At 44.8% G+C, this 5,627-nt stretch overlaps 1 non-coding gene across 1 annotated transcript; it reads left to right on the top strand.

Annotated features, from left to right (window-relative positions):
• The first annotated feature begins 5,554 nt into the window (after positions 1–5,554).
• On the top strand, positions 5,555–5,627 carry Trnak-cuu. Its single transcript has one exon. It is a non-coding gene; the product is annotated as a tRNA-Lys (tRNA).

Below are 5,627 nucleotides of genomic sequence, written 5' to 3'. Positions count from 1 at the left end.
AAGGCTGCCATCTACAGGTCTCAGTCTCACTGTCGCCTTTTGTCTCATTGTCACTGCCCTGACATGCCCAACCCTGCTCACAATCAAAAGTAATTTATCAGATGCACAAATTTCACAAAAACATCCTCTAACATACCCAGGAACTTCCCTAAAAACAACCTGTAGACACATTAGAGCTCAGCTGTCGGGCGCCGAGAGAGAGACACACAAGGACAGTCTATAGTGTCTATAGGTGATCACAGTCTATAGCAGGGGTGGGCAATTAATTTTCCCAAGGGGCCGCATGAGACATTGGGATGTTTTAGAGGGCCGGACTAATATAGTTAACTCAGTTTTACCCAATACTGTATATATAGTATATATACTAGCGGGCGGGCGGGCAAGCGGGCGGGCCGGTCAGAGACAGGAGGCGGGCCGGATCCGGCCCGCGGGCCGGCCTTTGCCCAGGTCTGGTCTATAGTATATATAGGTCAGGGGTGGGCAATTAATTGTCCCAAGGGGCCGCATGAGAAACTGGGATGGTTTTTAGAGGGCCGGACTAATATAGTTAACTCCGTTGTACCCAATACTGTATATATAGTATATATACTGGCGGGCGAGCTAGCTGGCGGGCCGGTCAGAGACAGGAGGCGGGCCGGATCCGGCCCGCGGGCCGGCCTTTGCCCAGGTCTGGTCTATAGTATCTATAGGTGATGACCAGCACAGTCTATAATATATCTATACTGTCCACCGGAAAAAAGATTGCGGAAGTGGCTTTTACCAACTCTGATAAATTAGATACATTCAGCCGCTGTTATATTTCTACTACATCAGGTAAGTGTACTTAGTGCTACTGTAAAACTGGGTAGAAAATGTTTGTTTTCCAATTCCAGGATCGCAGGCCTTGAACCACAGCAATCCTGCTACACAGTGAAGTGGAGGTTACGAAATCTTCAGGGAGTTGTACAGCTAAAACAAAACCTTGACCCAAACAACAAAACAAAACAAATAAAACAAACAAAACAAAAACATGAAACAAAAGTAAAAATAAACAAAATAAAAATAAACAAAAGTAAAAACAAACAAAAGTAAAACTAAACAAAAGCACAACTGCTAATTGTAAGAGGCCTTGAGTAAAGGCCAGCAAATCTGTGAAGCTGTGGCACGAGTTCTGTCCTCACTTCACTCGCCACCCTGCTCCCTATCGCGTGGTGTGCAGATGGACCGGCGTGGCACGGGTGGGAGCCAGGACCATCTATCACCCTCGTCAACACCACTGCGCGTTGTAGCGCGACGAGCAGCTGATGTAGGTGTCAGCTTGTTGTAGGTGGCAGCTGTTGTTGGTGGCAGCTTTTAGCTCTTCAGACTCACCATCTCCTCCCTTTGTAACTGCAGTTACAACCAAACTGTTTTTGTTTGTTTGTTTTGCCCATTTAAGAGCGTGAAGAAGAACAGAATAAGTCCACCTCTTAATTGTTTCTAGAAAAGACGAGATGAGCAACTTCAAGTCCTGTGCCCTCATGCCGGCACTTGATTGGTTTAAATGATATTTTGTTACAATTTTATAGTTTTTATTGCTTAGATTGTGGGTTCCAGCGATGTTTGACGACTAAGGACGCATATTTTATTCTCAAAGAGTTGTTAGATATTATTTTACACTTTTATCCGTGGCCATATTCTAGAACTCTCAGAGAATCACGGAGTCTGGTAAGAAACTCAAACCAGATGGACAGGTGAAATCCGCAAAGCAGCATGGGAAGTCTTAGGTTGTTTTTAGAATGTAGTTACAGGGGCCTAGTTGCACATTTCTAATTTTAAACACTTTTTGGTCTTACATCTATTTAGCTAAATACCCTTTATACACACAGCACACTACACAACTCTAGAACTTCCAACTGTTTGACTAGCAAACAACTGTGTAAGGACTTCAGTCATGTCAGCACGTTTTTCAAGTGAGGACTAAAATGCTTTTGCATTGCTTCCGTAAAAACAAAAATCATTTCTAACTGTTTCTTAGAACAGTTTTACATTTTAGAAACATGTCGTGCATCTAGCACCGGAAACTGTTGTTGTGGCCATGTTGAAGGCTACACTTTGCAGCGCCACCTAACCCCAGGCAGATTTGCAGGCCTCGTATTCCATTTGTTCTGCTACTGGGGAACTATTTGGACATTTTGGGACACACCTTGTTGAGAAGACTGGAGTCAACAGGATACAACTTCTTTCATTCTCTTTCAGTTTTACTCCATCTTTCTCTCAATCGCCCTCACACACACACACACGTGTCCACATGGAAGCATACACGTTGGCAAACCAAATGTATATTTGCCAGTCCTGGCTAATGAATTTTCGCCCCCTTCTGCCAGGCGACAGCTGCACATTTCCTTTGCGCACGTGCTTGGCGCAAATGTTCCTCAACACGCGCCGGGAATGCTGGGAGCGCCAGTCGCCTTCCTGTTGGCGCATGCGCTCTAATGCCGAGTGACGGGCCCTACCTTTGCCAGGTGTCAGGCGAAACTTGATGTGCAGTTCATGGGAGACAGTGGAGGGGAGAGCACTGCCGTTAAAGCACTACACGAATTAAGCAAATTGGATCACCTACTCGAGATGGGGAGCTGCCTCCATTTCGTCTTCAGATGAAATCTCTTCTCTCCTCTGGCTCAGCAGCCAAGGTGTATCTGGGCAGTTTTGATATTTTGTATTTGCCAGTTTGATCTTTAATAGTACACAAATTGTTTCATGAATGAATGGAAGAGAACAAGGAAGCAAAAACAGGGAGGGAAGTGTAAAAGTCAGAGAGGCCATAACCTGCTCATCGCAAGTGGTTTAATGTTTCTAAGGCACGACATAAGGAAGGTTTCCCTGACAGTCTGCCTCCAGCATCCATTCCACAGGCCCAAGCTAATCTCCGACCTCTACAATTGAACGACAGAATCAACGACTGTAGAACTTCTCCAGAGAGGAACAGAGAGGAAAAAATAGGGTAGTCTATACTGAGTATTATTGACTGTATCACAGTTTGGTAACAACAAACAGTGGCGGTCACTATGTGTGGAAATCACAGCAGACGTAACCGCTTAAAGACTTACCAAGAATAAATTTAATAGTATTAATAAATTAATAATTCGCAAATTCAATATTGGTAACATTATCACGATGATCGCAGACGTTCGGACATTAATCATTGTTAGACTGGAGGTCTACAAAAAGTTTCATCGCTAGATAAACTGATTCCCTAAACAGCTTCATCCTCAATTAGCATACTCGAACTCGCTGGATGTTTGAACTCGGCAAAGGCTGTCCACCTTCCTTGACACAACCACTAAAAGGGTGATAAATGAAAGTCAGACCGATGAGGGTGACCCCAATCTCTTAAACTGTCCATTAGAGGGTCCGGAGGCTGAGTCCTCCCTCGACTTTCGCTCGCGACCCACTGTGATGTCGGTAATGATGTCGGTAATGATGCCGGGGCCTGACAGTCTATATTGACCTTTATATATATATATATTGTATAAACGTATAAACGTATATATAGTACGTATAAACACATGCAGAGTCTACACTAACATGCAATTCATTACATTAAAGAATTTAATGTAAGACATATTTGTGATCTGAGTGTTGAATGGATCATAGTGGGGACTAATTATCGCAAAAATGAATTTTCCATTATCTACATTGGAGTATGTGAAACAAAAAATGTATTCACAAGAATATCTATGTTGTTTTCTCTGTAGCCTCTTTGTGCAAGTGCACCTCCAAACCGAGTTCTTCAAAACGAGTTTTAAAATTGAATATCCCAAATAGTATTAGGACATGTTAAGTTATTATATTTCACTCTTTCGATAAACAGTTTACACAGCAATGTGAATTCACACAGATTTAATACTTTCAGACAGACAAGGGCTTGTTCAGAGAATTTACACACACAGATATATATACACACGTGCACACACGTCTACTCACTGATTTATTAAAGCACTCGCCATGCCAATGCTTCTCTCGGTTTGGAAATGGTCTCAAGTTCCAGAAGGCATTGCAAAACCGCAGTGTCATGGAAAACGGGTCACGTGACGTGTGAGGCTGCCCCCACCCCCACAACCCCTTCCGCCCCTGCTCGGCGACACGCTGGGTGGGCTGTCTCCTGTGTTCAGCCTCATCCTCGCTCCCTCCCTCTTATTCCTCCGTCCCCTCTCTCTCTGTCTCTCTCTCTCACAAAGTATCTATATCTTGCTACAGATCTCATCAAAGCATAAACTGAAAAATAAAATTGTTTATTTTTTTATCAGCTGGACAGTTCGCAAAAATCAAGTTAGTGTTTGTCATCCCTTGTAAACATCAGAGTGAGCAAAAGCTAAAACAAAGTACCTCCCCCACACCTTCTCCTTATATAGATTGGTCTGTCCTCAAACATACGTGTGTGTGTGTAAGGAGGGTTTGTCCTCAAAGATGTTTACAGAGACTGATGTGACCCAACAATGTACAAACTCACATGGACGAAGGCACATGAAGTTCTATCCATTAAATCCTTAATCACGTGTTAATCACTTGGTGGTGCAAGAAATGAGGCCCCGGAGTGTAAGTGGTGGGCAGCACTTGGAGGGGAGGTAGCTGGAGGGTGGGGACGGGGTATCAGGGACGAGGGAGTTAGTTTTGTGCCGCCTGCTGCGGTTTTGTCTGGCACCGCAGGCGTGTAAAGCGGTTATCTGTTGTGTGGGAGGAGACGAGGGAGACACACTAACAGCATTTTATTCAAATGCGCTGACAGACGGCGGGCGCTCGGGAAGGCAGTGGTCTTCGTCACAGCAAAATTTGCTTTCCACCGTCTGGTGGCTCCAGCGCCAGGAAGCCAGTGCACCCAGTGTTTGTTGTGGCCACTAAGGACATTTCCTTGCCGAGGGTGAGCATGCGCAGACCAACATTTCACACCTCGGCATGCCTCAACCTATTACATTACACAAACCTCTTTGTGTACCCACCCTGTCCCGCTCACTCACTCCCAAAGTCCGTACATAGCACTGGTCATCGTGACAGACAATTAGACGCTAAAGGTGAGAGGTTAAAGACCTACCCGATTGGTAACACATGTCACGCTCAACAGACTTCTTTAATATCACTTATAAAGGCATCGAACATGAAACAGCCAGAAGAAATTCATTAAAAACGATTTCCTCACCTATTTAAATCTCTGTTTGGTCCAGTCAGGACTGGTGAAATCATGGCTGACCACAGCGTGGTGATACAAGTTTATCACAAAATACAAAATCTCAACAGTCCAAGCTCAGATAGGAAACGATGATGATGTTTAATGAACAGGTAAACAAGGATGGGATAGATGTGCGGTCCCAAAGGATCCATCGGGGACAAGACAGTGGATCGTCTTCGCTGGTGTGTGTACAGGGTGTAGAGGGGACTTCACTGCGCCTACACAGTAGTCTACACACGTTGCTCCTGAATGTTACCAAGTGATGCACAGGCTGAAGAAGGAAGAGAGTTTCGAGATACCGCAAAAGCGTCTTCTTCCAGTGTTCATACATACTATAGACAGCCATGCTTTGTCTCACCTATCCACTCAGCCCGGTTAGCTCAGTCGGTAGAGCATGGGACTCTTAATCCCAGGGTCGTGGGTTCGAGCCCCACATTGGGCG

Source organism: Pomacea canaliculata, linkage group LG2, assembly GCF_003073045.1.
Source record: "Pomacea canaliculata isolate SZHN2017 linkage group LG2, ASM307304v1, whole genome shotgun sequence".
NCBI classification, from domain to species: domain Eukaryota; kingdom Metazoa; phylum Mollusca; class Gastropoda; order Architaenioglossa; family Ampullariidae; genus Pomacea; species Pomacea canaliculata.
The sequence above is the reverse complement of the archived record's forward strand: the minus strand, read 5'-3'. Positions and strand labels throughout refer to the sequence as shown.